Below are 16,151 nucleotides of genomic sequence, written 5' to 3'. Positions count from 1 at the left end.
TTTTTCCACCCCAACTGCTTGAGAACCAGCTGCCTCTTGAGCAGCAAATGAATTACACAGCTCAGGACGTTCGTGACGAGCCACCTGCTTCAGAGGAATCGGGTGATTCCTTTACAGAGGAACCTTCCATAGTCTTCACCCTAGGGAGCGTGGGGAGATAGCTCAGTTGGTATTGTCAGTCGCTGTTGCCTTGATGGTAGCAGGCCATGAGTTGGGTGGTGTGAGCCTGTAACCCCAGTGCTGGGGAGGCAGAGACATGCAGCTCTCTGGGCCTACCAGCCAGCCAGCCTACATATGGCAAGCTCCAGGCTACTAAAGATCCTTTTTCAAAAATCCAGTGTGGGGAGGGGAGAGGCTAGAGAGATGGCTCAGCAGTTAAGAGCAGTCATTGCTCTTCCAGTGGTCCTGAGTTCAATTCCCAGTGTCCACTTGGCAGCTTTACAACCATCTATAATTATAGTCACATGGGATCTGATGTCTTCTTCTGGTGTGCAGATGTACATGCAGGGAAAATACCCATATACACAAAATACATTAAAAAATCCAATATGAATGAGGCTCAAGGTTGACCTCTGGCCTCTATACACATGCTCATACACGTGCACACACAGATTCACAGTCTTACACACAGTATATCCTTTACCCTAGAAGACACCAAGACCAGGACATAGCACAGAAGTTCAGGAAAAATGAGCCAAAATGTACATGAGCATACCAGATGTCATCTTTGCATTTAAACAGTCTCAGAACTCATTTTGGTGGCTTTGGCATGATTTATGATTCTCTGGGTTATAGAAAAAAATGAGCCAGACAGACATAGGCTTGAAAGATATGGCCTTACATGGAAAGCAAGGGTTCTCAAGAAAACAGTGAAAAGAATGTAAGCACCCAGGGAAGGAAGTGTTGGAGGCTAAAAGGGGGCAGTGGTGGTGCTAGAAATAGAGAAGTAAGGCCAGGCGTGGTGATGCACGCCTGTAACCCCGGAGTTGGAGCGGTCGAGGCAGGAGGAAGGACCAGGTTCCAACACCGTCCTCTGTTGCACAGTCAGATCAACCCCAGCCGGAGCTGCACGACACTGACTCAAAAAGACAAACAAGAGCCGGGCGGTGGTGGCGCACGCCTTTAATCCCAGCACTCGGGAGGCAGAGGCAGGCGGATCTCTGTGAGTTCGAGACCAGCCTGGTCTACAAGAGCTAGTTCCAGGACAGGCTCCAAAGCCACAGAGAAACCCTGTCTCGAAAAACCAAAAAAAAAAAAAAAAAAGACAAACAAAAGCAAGGCGGAGATAAAGATCCGGGAATGACTTCTTCTCCAGTGACCGTATAAAATTTTCAGAAGAGGATAAATATCACAGAAAGTTAAAAAACAAACTCAAGGTGGTGTCTGAGACGTTAGATAGGCCAAAGCTGCATCTCGAGTGAAGCGAGCTATGTACGATATGCGCTCCCTGCACTAAGGCCCGCACACCAGATGCACTGGTAAAATACAAAGGAAGGATGGCTGGGCTATGGGCTGGATCGACAGTTCAGGGTGCTGCTGCCTGTGCTGGCGGCCATAGAGAGGTGGTGGCCAGAAAGGACTGATACCCCCTCCCCTCCCTAATAAACGTTTGTGCTGGAAAAAAAGAGTATTTGCTGCTCTTACAGAGGGCCTCAGTTCGACTCTAAGCACGCACTTGGCCACTCAACCGCCTTTAACTCCAGTTCCAGGGTATCCATCCAATGCCCTATTTTGGCCTCCTGGAGCACCAGGCACACCTGTGGCATAGAAATACGTTTATGCAAGCAAGACATCCATACACATACAATAGAAATAAATAGCCCTTTAGGAAGGGCCGGAACTAAAAGAAAGCTAATTTGCTTGCCTGAAGTGGAGGCCTTGTATGTTTGCTTAACATTATGGGGTTGGTGAGAGTTGAAAGCTTAAGTTCCAGGCTGATGAGTTCAGAGTTAATAAAACAGACTCAGGGTGGTGGTGATTGATCTGGAAAATGACCTCAGGAGAAGGGAATTCGAGGGAGATTATGCTAGCAGCTGAGGATTATGTGAATTGGAAGCGAGAAAGCCCAGTGGCTAGAAATGTCACAAAGAGAGGTTGGGGGAGTCTAGGCCATTCTAAATTTCCGTTTTCCTAACATACTAGCCAGCTTAATCTGGAAAAAGATTGGGAATTGAAGCAATTGTGCATTATTAATTTAAAGAGAATATATATGTTATAGTAAATATGATAACATATATGTATATTAATGAAAAGTATTGAGAAAGATTCTGAAAGCATCCAGGTGCTAACTAGAAGGCTGCTTGCTGTGTACAAACTTAGAAGCAAATATCTAAAGTTATCATCTTTTTTTCCCCTCAGATAGGATCCATATGCCTGCCTGATCACTAGATCAAAAATATCTGTATCATTTGCACATTCACATTCAGTGCTGCTCTGCCCACAGTGGCTAGGAAATAGAATCAGCCTAGCTGTCCATCAACTGATGAATGATGGGGGAATTCTCCTTTGTGTGCTGTGAATATGTTTCATTACCATTGGTTAATAAAGAAGCTGCTTTGGCCAATGGCTTAGCAGAGTAAAACCAGGCTGGAAATCCGAACAGAGATATATAGAGAGTAGGTGAAGTCAAGGAGACGCCATGTAGCTGCCCAAGGAGACAGACGTGGGTCCTTACCAGTAAGCCACAGTCTTGTGCCCATATATAGTCTAATAGAAATGGGTTAATTCAAGATGTAAGAGCTAGCTAGGAATATGCCTGAGTCATTGGCTGAACAGTGTTGTAATTAATATAGGTTCTATGTGATTATCCAGGGCTTGGTGGCCGGGAATTGAAAGAGCAGTCTCTGCCTACAGATGAATGGATAATGAACATGTGGTACATGTACACACAGATGAATGGATAATGAACATGTGGTACACATTGGAATTTTATTCATCTGTAAAGAAAAATGAAATGATGGCGTCTGCGGGAAAATGGATGGAACTGTGAAGCTGATACACTGAATCAGGTAGCCCAGGCCTAGAAAGGCAGGCGAGGCACCCAGCTTCAAAAGCTGGGATTTAAATGTCTGAATTAGAGTTCCTGTAGAGGCCAGGAAACTGGAAAGGAGCCATAGGCAGGGCTTATGGGAGGGAACAGTAGAAAATGTGTGATATAAACGTAGAGAAGGCGTTATTGAGGGTAAAAGGGCTTAAGAGGGGATGAGAGTTGGGAAGCAGCAGAGAGGATGGAGCAGAGGGAGGGTTAAAAACTAAGAATGTGGGCTGGAGAGATGGCTCAGACGTTAAGAGCACTGGCTGTTCTTCCGGAGGTCCTGAGTTCAATTCCCAGCAACCACATGGTGGCTCACAATCATCTGTAGTGAGATCTAGTGCCCTCTTCTGGCCTGCAGGCACATGTGCAGGTAGAGCACTCATATACATAAATTAAATAAATAAATCTTAAAAATAAGTCCCAAGAATGTGTGAAAAATGTCATATGGAAACCTACTGTTTTGTAAACTGATTAAAAATAATTTAAAAATAACTAGATCACACACACACACACACAGAGAGAGAGAGAGAGAGAGAGAGAGAGAGAGAGAGAGAGAGAGAGACATGTTCTTGAATAGGTTCTTTGTTTTTTTCTTTTTTTTTTTTCTTTTTTTTTTTTTGGTTTTTCGAGACAGGGTTTCCCTGTAGTTTCTAGAGCCTGTCCTGGAACTAGCTCTTGTAGACCAGGCTGGCCTCGAACTCAGAGATCCGCCTGCCTCTGCCTCCCGAGTGCTGGGATTAAAGGCGTGCGCCACCACCGCCCGGCTGTTTTTTTTCTTGACTAAGTTCTAGGCACACTTTTAATTAATTCTTAATAATTACAGAACAATAGATTAAACACAGACACAATTGTATTCTCTTCCTCCTTCTAGATAGAGTCTCATTTAGCCAAGGATAGCCTTGAACAACTTTTGTAACTGAGGCTGGTCTTGAACTCCTGATCCTTCTGCTTCAACCTTCCAAGTATTAGGATTACAAGTGTGTGCCGTTCCACTCATCTCATATTCAAGTCTTTAGTATTTACCATAGTTGGCTTGAAGAGACTTTGTTATTTTTCTTATTTTGCAGATACACTATTTGAACATCAGGCACAATGAGTGGACAAAGCCTGTAATCTCAGCACTTGGGGAGGTGGAGGCAGGAGAATCAGGGGTTCAAGGTTATTCTCTGTTACACATTGTCTTAAAAAAAAGCAAAATTCAGGGCTAGGAAGATGGCTTAGTAAGTAAGAACACCTCTGCAAGCATGAGGACTTGACTTACCTTTCCAGCTCCCACATAAGAAGCTGAGCTTGGCTGAGCATGCCTGTTACCACGGTATCATTCAGCCGAAACAGGCAGATCCTGAGGGAATTCACCGGTCAGCCACTCAAGCCAAAATGGCCAGCTTCTGGCTCAGTGATAAACCCTGACTCAAGGCAATGTGGCAGAGTGACAGAGGAAGACACCTGACATCCTGTTCTGGTCCCTGCATGTACTCACGTGCACGCTCAAGTGCGTGCAACACACACACACACACACACACACACACACACACGAGGGGGGGGGGGAGAAGAGGGGGGAGATAAAATAGTCAAACCAAAATAGAACAAAAACCCTTCACAAGTCTAATTTGGGTCATCAGGGAAGGGCTAGGTTTAAAACATCCATCTTCTTCCCATATTTGTGGGAGTGGTTCACAAGTTCCAGGGCCCAGGGTGGGAACCAACACCCATAGATGTCCAAGTCTTTTGTACAAGATGGCGTAAATAGTATAGTCTTATAGATAACTAGGCCCTTACTCCATTTTACCCTAAACCATCTCAGCTCTTCACATCATACTCAGTACATGTAAATACTGTGTGAACATATGACAGGATCCAGTGATTGAAAGAGTATGTATAGGCTCAGACACAATTGGTCTTTGTCGTTTAAGAAAGGGTCTCCTTACGTAGCCTAGGTTGGCCTTCAGCTTTTGACAATCATCTCGCCTCAGCCTCCTGAGTGCTCAGATTATAGTCATGCACCACCACACCCAGATTTTCAAATATTTTCCTCCTGTAGTTGGTTGGATCCATTCAATCAGATCCCACAGATTCCCAGGACCAACTGAACTGCATTTGGAGTGTTGCCACTGAGAAAGGCCCAGAAGTCAGCCAGAAATGTGGAGAGAACCTGAGCTGTCTGGGAAAGAAGCTGGGCCTTTGAGACATAGATTTTTTTTCCCTCAGACAGTACTAATGTATATTGTTATGGAATATCTTATACAATCTTTGTATTTGTCAGCATGTTAAAGCTATGTGTGGATGGTGAGTCTGCTGTGGCCCTTTATTCACCTTAGCAACAGTCCTGGTGCATTATGGGCATCCAGTACCTGCTGGTTGAACAGATAAATGCGTGCAGAGTGGACATAGGAGATAAAGGCAAGAAGGCAAACAGCAGAGCTTTGTTTCTTCAAGTGCCTCAGAAGACGGCTCAGAGGCAACAGCACTGACTCCAGCCCCAGGGAAGCCACTGGCCATGTGCTTGGGAGGAAGTGGGAACTCGGGAAGCCAAAGAGGAAACATCTTTAGCACTGAGTCCATTCCCAGACCACCTAGAAAAGAATGGCTGCTCAGGCATCTCCTGCCTTTCCCTGACACCCAACTGTGGGCGTCAGGACCATTTCTTTTGTGGGGCCTCAGCTCTGCCTACTCTACATTTTGTCTTAGGGTAGTATCTTGTTCTAGTCTCTGGTAGCTACAATCCTATTGTAACCTTGGGCAAGTCAACCCAACCCCAGCTGCCCTGCCCTCTGTTCGCTACCTTCACTCCTGTGGGAGAATCTTGTCCACCTGTTTGTTGGCCTCCCAGGGCCTCCTCAAAGGATGCAGTTCACAGACACTTTACTAGGCCATAGTACTGAGGGATTATGCCAGCTGGCCAGGCGCCAAAGCAGACCCCTCTCCTCAGGAAGTCTGAGAGATAATGAGAGATAATGAAAAGTGCTCCAAGAGCCAGTCTACTGTGGTCTGGGAAATGTGACTTTAGGAGCTGCTTGTGTAGCTCCCGCCATAGAGTGCTTGCCCAGCATACATGAAGCCCTGAGTTAATTCCGAGCACTACATAAACTGGGCAAGCCAGCGGAAGCCTATACTCTTGGCACCCCAGGAGCTACAGGTGACAAGACCAGAAGTTCAAGTTCATCCTTCCATATGTAGTGAGTTCAAGGTTAGCCTGAGCTACTTGAGACCCTGCCCTTCAGAAGAGAAGTAAAGACCTTTGATTCTTTGATTTCAGGCATCCCCTTTGGAGCCTGGGCCTTATGGACCCCTGAGCCTGCACATTTTTCCTTCCTTCTTTGGTGGGGAGAGATCTTTTTTTTTTTTTTTTTTGTTTTTCGAGACAGAGTTTCTCTGTGGCTTTTTTGGAGCCTGTCCTGGAAGAGAGATCTTATATTCAGGGGTTGACTTGGTCGTTCTGATTTACAGCCTTCAGTGGCCCGCCAGACCTCTCTTGTTCAAGGGCTCTCTCCCAGGTCTTTTTAACAAAGGTTTTGTATTTTTAAGGGTGTGTGTGTGCACGCGGGTGTCCTCAGAGGCCAGAGGCTTTGGCTCTTTTGGAGCTGGAGTTACAGGTGATTGTGAGGGACCTGAAGTGGGGACTGGGAACAGAACTCCAGCCCTCTGCAAGAGCAGGAAGTACTCTTAGCTGCTGAGCCATCCATCTCTGTAGTCTCCTTCCTATAGACTCACCTTCCCTAACCGTACCTACATAGGCAACCATTGAATGTTTTTACCATTCTTAAAAATTATCAAATATGTGTGTGTGTGTGTGTGTGCGCGCGCGCGCGTGCGTGCTCGTGTGTGTGTGTGTGTGTGTGTGTGTGTGTGTGTGTGTGTGTGTCCATCCATATGCAACAACACGAGTGGAAGTCAAAGCCACTTTCAGGAGTCCATTTCTCCCACCATGGATTCTGGGAATCAAGCTCAGGTTGTGTATTTTACTCTTATGCCGATTTTCAGTCTAGGTTCTAAACTTTTGTCAGTATTTAATCTGTGTTTAGATTTAATGAAATTCATCATAGCAGGCTTTCTCTTAGGTCACCAACCAGCTCCCAAATCACAACACAGAGACTTATTAATCATGGATGCTCGGGCTTATCTTAAGCTTGTCCCACTAGCTCTTATAACTTAACCTGCTCATTTTGCCTCGGGGCTTTTTATTTTTCCTTCTGTACATCTTACATTCACTGCTTGTGTCTGGCAGCTGCCTGGCTTCTGGACCCAGGCGTGACCGCCCCCCCCCCCCATCTCTTCTTTCTCTCCTATGTATTCTCTTTGCTCGCCTGCCAGCCCCGCCTATCCCTCTTCTGTCTAGCTAGCTGCTATTCAGCGTTTTATTAGAACAATCAGGTGCCTTAGTCAGGGAAGGTGAAACAGCAAAACATCTTTACATAATTTAAAAAAAATGTAGCATAAACAAATGTAACACATCTTTCCGTCCTAACAAAAGCAGTAGAACATAGTTAAAGAAATACTCTGTAATACAAACAAATGTAACCTATCGTTGCCAGTTAAAGTAATATTCCACAACAGGTCATGGATGGAATTGTAGGCCCACTCGCCCAAATTCTCCCAGGAACACTTAGGTCTTATAATAACTCAATCAAGTGCTAAAATGTGCATGCAAATTGACAGATCCATTTGTTTTGGAAAGACTGAGTCTTATTTGAAGTACATCACTTTCAAAACTATACCCAGAGTTCAAGGCCAGCCCGGGTTATGTAGTAAAACTCTCTCTCAAAAAACTAAATTAGGCCAAACCAATCACACAAACAAAGGCCATCTCTGTCCAAGTTAAGTAAATTAACCAACTCTTCTGTCAACTCAGTATTAACATGAAATTGAGAGCAGCGTCTTATGAACGGAAAAGCGTCTCGGGATTCATCAGTTCAGCCCAACATCCCTCAAAGAGTTTTTGTTGTTGTTGTGGCTCATGTGCACAGTGCTGAAAACTTACACATTTGTTTAAGAAAACACATTTGTTTTCATTATGAAAGGTTTCAATCTCAGCAATAAAACTTTTATTTATTTATTTATTTCTGCATGGGGTCTTACTATGCAGTCTTGGCTACTCTGGAACTCTCTATGTTCTGGAACTCATAGAAATCTCCCGAGTACTAGGGTTAAAGGAGTGTGCCAACATGCCAGGCGGTGTTAGTGTCAAGTTTTCTTTTTTTATTCTAAGTTTCAGATAACTGCTGTCTTTCCTTGGAGTTTCTGTTTTAGCTTATCCATATGCAATGAGATTATTATTTATTTTATTTATTTATTTATTTATTTATTTATTTATTTTTTTGGTTTTTTGAGACAGGGTTTCTCTGCAGCTTTAGGGCCTGTCCTGGAGCTAGCTCTTGTAGACCAGGCTGGCCTCGAACTCACAGAGATCCGCCTGCCTCTGCCTCCCGAGTGCTGGGATTAAAGGCGTGCGCTACCACCGCCCGGCATGCAATGAGATTATAGACACGAATTCATTTTTTAACAATTGAGACTTTTAACTACTATACTTTCAAGATTAGGGTTGGGTTATGAATGCTTAAAACCTTTTAAGTTATTGCCAGTTCTGAGTATGAGAAAAGACAGTGTGACTATAGGAGGCTGTGTCCCTACATAGAAAAGAAGTCACCATCGTCCCGTCCTGAGTCATGGCTGTAGAATACAAAGCTAGAGAACAAAACGTCTCACTGAAGACAGACTTAGATCTCTTGGGAGCTTCCATCACATTTTGGCTGTAAGAGAAAACTCTATAAGTACAAATAAAACGCCAGAAGCAAAGTATCTTTTTGATCAAATAAAAAACACGTTACTCAGTGGTGCACACCTTTGATATCAGCACTCGGAAGGCCGAGGCAGGCGATCTCTGAGTTTGAGGCCAGCCTGGTCTACAGAGTGAGTTTCAGGACAGCCAGGGTTACCAAGAGAAACCCTCTCAAAAAAAAAAAACAAAAAAAAAACAAAAACAAAAAACAAACAACAACAACAACAAAAAAACCCAAACTAGCCAAATCACAACAGCAACAATTAAAGAACAAAACAAAACAAAACAAAAATAACAAAAGAGAAATGTTGTTTGTGTGATATTGGGAAAACTCTGAAAGGTATTTGTAAAATTCAACAATAATTTCTTTTTTTTTCTCAAAAAAAAATTGATTTTTTGAGACAGGGTTTCTATGCAGCTTTGGAACCTATCCTGGAACTAGCTCTTGTACACAAGGCTGACCTCGAACTCACAGATATCGGCCTGTTTCTGCCTCCCAAATTCTGGGATTAAAGGCATGTGCTACCACTGCCCAGCTAAAATGTTTTATTTTTTAGCCCTCTTAATGTGAGTGAATGTTTATGTGTGAGTTTCATATTCCGTGAAGATCATGTGTCTGGTGCATTTGGGGTTATGGACATTTAAAAAAATGTCTTTTCCAATGGAAATATTTAAACAAATATTACCGCTGCTTGGATGGGTGGCGTGACGTGGGATTACCACTGCTTTTGGATGACGTGGGATTACCACTGCTTTTGGATCTCGCCTCTTTCAAGCACAGGCATCGCAGCCACCAGAGCAAACTCTTGCCTGTTTTACAGCGTCCACTAGGAAGACGCTGTCTGCTAGGCATAGGAAGCATTCCTTCTCAGGAGCTAGTTCCGTGCACATGACTTTGGACCCCCTCCTCTGCCTTCTTCCTCTGTTTTCATTATGCACATGGACCACCATCTCTCACTGGATCACGGTGAGCTGGGAAGTTGCTGTGTGTCTTCGGTGAGATCACTGATAGCTGTGGACTTCCTAGGTCATGCAGATGTTATGGAAACATCACACGTGATGTGAAATTCCACATTACACCAAGAGTTCCAGTATCAAAGTCATACATGCCCAACATGCCTATATCATCTGGGTCAGAAACGGTGAAGACATCCATGCTATCCCTCAAACTAGTCGGTTGGAACATCTGTTTTCTTTCAGTCTCCCCGAGAACAACCGCAGGTCACACTTCTCCAGCAAACTTCTCACCAGTGGTCATGATGGACACACGAGCAGCTGTGTTTGTTCTCTGAGCTCAGATCATTGGAGGGAGCAATCAGTTCCACCTGCTGGCTGGGATTTGACTCATGACTGTTAAAGCCTGCCTTAAGGTCGCACCTAGTCACAGGACGTGGTACTAATTCATCTGAAAAAGCAATGACCTAAGGATCATTTTCTGTCCATGTGACCACCAAGAACATGGCTGCAGCAACGGCACCAGCCTCACGTGTACTACTTAGAACCCAGCTCACCGAAACCCTGCTATCAACACCAGAAATGCATTCCTGCTGACCCTGTCTAAAATGTTTTTATAGAAAGCATCATCCAAAACTTTCATAATTTTATAATTCCTCAGGGCACCACATCAGTTTTCTTCTGAACCCCTGACCTGCTTTATTAGTTTTTGATGCAATTAAAACATGAAATAGATGTGTGTGAGTGTGTGTGTGTGTGTGTGCTTGGGTGCGCGTGCATAAGGACTTGTACGTATGTGCATTTGGGGTTGGTGTGGGGACGCACATTTGTAGAGAGCAGAGGACACTCTCATTCCTCAGGCACTGCCCAACTTTTTCCCCACTGGCCTGGAACTCACCATATGTAGACTTGGCTGGCTGGTCCGTGTGGTCCGTGATCCCAGCTTCGCCTGTCTCCACCTCCCAACATTGGGATCACAAGCACGTGCCCCGCCCTGCCTTTCCATTGCTCTGTTTCACGTGCTAAAGATACTTCAGAACCTCCTGGTTCAAGCACCAATTTAGTTGTCACCATTACCAGATTCCTGAGGAACGCAGTCAGAAGCTTTCTGACAACAATGCCTTCCTCGTTTCTTTAGACTTGAAGTGGTTCGTTAGACGACATTAAGTAACTCATGTTTCTCTGTTAGACCAAAGACTTCCAGCTCATCTCTCCACTTCCATTTTCCTACAGCTTCCAGATGCTTTTATAATTTTTCAGTCTCCACAGACAGTACTTTCTCTTCACACAATTTGTGGACTTCTTTCTTTTTTTTTTCTTTTTTTCTTTTTGGTTTTTCGAGACAGGGTTTCTCTGCAGCTTTTTTAGAGCCTGTCCTGGAACTAGCTCTTGTAGACCAGGCTGGCCTCGAAGTGGACTTCTTTCTAGTCTTTTGTAAAGTATTTGGTCAGGAATGGCAGATCTTTCACTAGAGGGCTAACAGATTGTTGAGAGATCTTCCGTTTCTTGGTCTGTATTTTATAACTGCTGGAGCAAAGATCATACTACCTTTTTAGGGTGTGTGTTTGGGGGTCAGAAGACAGCTTTGGGGTCTCAGTTCTTTCCTTCCCCCATCTTTGCCTGCTCTGTCTGGGGTGCACAGAAATGGCTTTCCCAGTGGAGTGTGAAGATCTGAGTTTGCTCCTCAGCTCTCATGTAAAAACCAGGTGTGATGGCCGTGTGGTGGTGGTGCATGCCTTTAATCCCAGCACTGTAAGTTCGAGACCAGTCTGGTCTACAAGAGCTAGTTCCAGGACAGGCTCCAAAGATACAGAGGAACCCTGTCTCAAAAACCAAAAAAACAAAACAAACAAACAAACAAACAAAAAAACAGGTGTGGTGACACGTGCTTATAAACTCAGTGCTGGAGTGGGGGGCAGAAACCAGAGGATTCTGGTGGCTTACTGGACCTCCAGTTTAGCCAAAATGGTAAGCTCCAGGTTTGGAGTGAGATCCTGTCTCAAAAAAGAAAATGGAGCCAGGTGTGGTGGTACAGGTCTTTAATCTCAGCCCCCGGGGAATTGGAGGCAGATGGATCTCTTTGAGTTTGAAGCTAGCCTGGTCTACATAGTGAGTTCTAGGATAGCCAGGGCTATGTAGAGACCCTGTCTCAAAACTATCAATCTATCTATCTATCTATCTATCTATCTATCTATCTATCTATCTATCTATCACCTATCTATCTATCTATCTATCTATCTATCTATCTATCTATCATCTATCTATCTGTAGTAGTTTGGATGTAATTGGCCCCATAAGCACATAGCGAATGGCACTGCTGGGGTATGGCTTTCTTAGAGTAGGTATGGCTTTGATGGAGAAAGTGGGTCACTGTAGAGACAGACTTTGAGGTCCCATATTGGCTCAAGCCACACCCAGTGTCTCAGTTCACTTCCTGTTGCTTGCTGATCAAGATGTAGGACTCTCAGCTCCAGCACCCTGTCTGCCTACATGCTACCATGTCCCGCCATGATGATAATGGACTAAACCTGTGAACTGTAAGCCTCCTCATTAAATGTTTTCCTTCATAAGAATTGCTGTGGTTATGTTGTCTCTTCTCAGCAATAGAAGCCCTAACTAAGATACTAACTAACTGACTGACTGACTAACTAACTAACTAGAAAACTAACAAACACCAATAAGAAAAAGAAAGTGGAGATGGGGCTAGAGAGTTGGCTTAGCCATCCTTGTAAAGGACTCAAGTTCAGTTCCCAGCACCCACTTCAGGTACCCACAACTGACTGCAATGGTAGTTACAGGTGATCTAACTTTCTCTTCTGGCCTCGTTGGGCACCAGCACTTCTGTGGTACATAGGAGCTCAGGCAAGCGCATGTATGTGCATGTGCACACGTGCACACACACGTACACACATACATAAATAAAAATGGGTAAAATAAGGTGGAGAGCAATCGAGGAAGACACTTGATGTCAACCTCTGGCCTCTATACACACACACACACACACACACACACACACACACACACACATGGAAAAGCCACAAACAGCTCGTGAGAGCATGCCATTTAATCACAACTCTCCTATGAAGTTATCAGCTCCATTTTCCAGTCGAGAAATCCCGGGCACAAAGAAGTTAACTGGCGAGCCCATAGTGTTGGGTCAGGGCGTCCACCCAAACAGTCTGGCTCCCTAGTGGGCCTCGACCGCTCCTGCCAGCTCCTTTATGGACGTGGATTAAGGCGCTGTTGACTGTGGCAGTGCCCTGTGATATCCAGGCTTATGAGACACCGATAAGAAGGGAGGAGGGTGGGTGACAGTGACAGAGTATTAACAGCCAGCACTGTCGTCAGCAGCATTCAATCCCAGGAAGGAGAGTCTATCTCTTTCAGGGCAGGACAGACACAGTGTGGTCAGAGGTGACAGGCAGAAAGAAGAGGGTGCTGATGAGCGCAGTCCAGATGAGGCGTGCTGGCAGTTCTCAGTGCGCATGTGCATGTCTCTGAGCCGACCCCTCACAAACACCCGCTGGAGCCGACCCCTCACAAACACCCGCTGGAGCCGACCCCTCACAAACACCCGCTGGAGCCGACCCCTCACAAACACCGGCTGGCAGGAAATCCTATCACATACATTTTCAATCAACTGCATTTGAAGTCCGTCTAGTAGGAGCTTGGGTGATGGAGGAACTCCGGCTCAGGTGCTGCTAGCCACTCCCGTAGAGGTTGCATGTAGGCTGCCAGTGCCCACGGGATAGCTCTTCACTCTCCAGGGCCTCTCTTCTTATATTGGCCGACGCATGCTGAGGGGCAGGTCCCTGCTGATGGGTGAAAATTCAACATCAGCCACCGGGAAACAGAATGAGGAGGATCAGAAGGTGGGACCTCTGGCTCCAGCTTCTGGAATCTCTTGAGACAGTGAGTTCAGGTGATAAGAGTCTGGTTGGGACTCTTGACCACATACATGGCTCCTTCCCAGAAACCATAGCGCTCCTCCATTGCTTCAAGAGTGCCAGGCTCCTTTCTCCTGGGGTTGTTGAGAGTCAGAAGAAACATATAATATGCTCCGACCTCATCCCTGCCCCACGTTGGGGTGCCCCATAGTCACAGATTTCAGGCGATCTGGCTTTTCTTCGAAGGAAGCAGGCTGCCTGGTCCTAGGAACTCATGCTTTCTGCGAGGCAGTATTTCACAGGCCGTTTTCTAAGCTGCTACCCTGTCCCTATCCTATCCCTTTCTGACTCGTCCTTCCTCATTTCTAAACACACACATCACGACCCTTTTAGCCACCATCACCACGAGCTGTCCCTCCTTCCTCTGAACCTCGCTGTCTCCTGGAGGGCTCTGTTTCTGGGGAAACCTGAGAAGCCCGGCATCCTCTGCCTGGAGAACTCATGGGGAATTCAAATCTCTTGCTGGGATGCTATTTCTCACAAATCTCACAGTAGCTTGTGATGTTAAAGGTTATGACCCTGTACTGGAAATGGCAGAAAAGGCTTCAGATATACCACAGCATGCTTGAGAGAGCCCTGCAGACATGATGTTCTATCACTCCAGATTTCTTTTTTAAATATCTATTTTGATGGTTTTAAATGTGTAGGTATGTGTGTCTGCTTGGATTATGTGCACTTAATCCTAGGAGGTATCGGCATGGAGTCCCCTGGAGCTGGAGTTAAAAACAGCCGTGAGCCCCTTGATGTGGGTGTTTAGAACCAAACTCGGGTCCTCTGGAAGAGCAACAACTTCTGTGAACTGCAGAGATGATGTGGGAGGGTCTTCTGTTTGAGTTGATTTTATTGGTTAATAAAGAAACTGCCTGGCTCATTTGATTGGCCAGCCCTTAGGTGGGCGGAGTAGACAGAATAGAATGCTGGGAAAAAGGGAAGTTAGGCAATCGCCATGCCTCTCCTCAGTGAGACAGTTGCCATAAAGCCAGCCACCAGGTCAGACGTGCTGAATCTTTCCTGGTAAGACACCACTCGTGGTGTTACACAGATTATTAGATATGGGTTAATCAAGATGTGAGTAAGAGGCTGGAACTAATGGGCCAGGCAGCGTTTAAAAGAATACAGTTTCTGTATAATTATTTCAGGGCATAAGCTAGCCAGGCGGCCGGGAGTGGGGCGGTGGGAACACGGCCCACTGCTCCCCACTACACAGAGACATCTCTCCAGCCCCTCTAGATAATTAAAAAAACCAAATTTTATTGCACATAAACAGACCATTCTGGATATATATATAAACAATCCTAGTTCCCTCTCCCTCCCATCCTCCCACCCCTCCCACCTTCTCCCACCCCACTCTTTTTTTGTTATGGTCCTAGGGACTGAACTTAGGGTTTCATAAATGATGGACAGATGATCTACCTCTGATCCACCTCCCTGCCCAGATCAAAAAAACAAAACAAAACAAAACACAAAACGACACCCCAAAAAGCAAGAAAAGCAAAACAGCCTCCTAGCCCTGCCTTTTGAGGATCACGTGAGTCCATTTCTTTCTCAAATGACAAAAATGGTTGGTGTTTAAAATGGTCAGCAGGTGAGAGTGTTTTGTTCATTGGTTATGTAAAAATTTAAAACAGTCAAACTATTTCTTTGAAAATGTTTGTGAGAAGCTGAGTGTGTGAAACACACAGGAAGGAGATGCTCAGTGGGTGAAGCGCTTGCAGGGGTGGTGGTCTGGATGAGGGTTGCCCCCACAGGCTCATATGTGTAGTCACCAGGGAGTGGCACTATTTGAAAGGATTAGAAGGATTAGAAGGTGTGGTCTTGTTGGAGGAAGTGTGTCACTTGGGGTGGACTTTGAACTTTCAGAAGCCCCTGTTAGACTCACCCCTCACCTCTTGGCCTGTGAATCAGGATATATAGGTCTCAGCTACTGCTCCCGCACGATGCATGCCACCATACTCCCTGACATGATGACAATGGACTAAGCCTCTGAAACTGTAAGCAAGCCCCTAATTAAATACTTTTTTTTATAGGAGTTGCAGTGGTCACAGTGTTTCTTCACAGTGATAGTGACTAAGACACAGGGCAAGAGCAAGAATCTGAATTTGGATCTTCACCTGCCACTTGTACCATACTTGAAACCCCAGTCCTGGGTGTGTGTGGTTTGGAGACAGTCGGATCTCCTGAGTTTCATGGCCAGCCCATCTAGCCAATCAGTGGGCTCCAGGTTCAGTGACAGACTCTGTCTCGTGAGATACGGTGGAAATTGGGCATATGCACACACAGAGACACACACAAACACAAGACACACAGACAAATACCAGCACAGATACACACAGACACATGCACAGACACACATACACAAACTCACACACAAACATACACACAGACACATACACACACAAGTGAATAAATAAACACACACAAGGAAGCCTAGAATAGTGGT

Source organism: Arvicola amphibius, chromosome 4 (genome assembly GCF_903992535.2).
Source record: "Arvicola amphibius chromosome 4, mArvAmp1.2, whole genome shotgun sequence".
Taxonomy (NCBI): Eukaryota; Metazoa; Chordata; class Mammalia; order Rodentia; family Cricetidae; genus Arvicola; species Arvicola amphibius.
The sequence above is the reverse complement of the archived record's forward strand: the minus strand, read 5'-3'. Positions refer to the sequence as shown.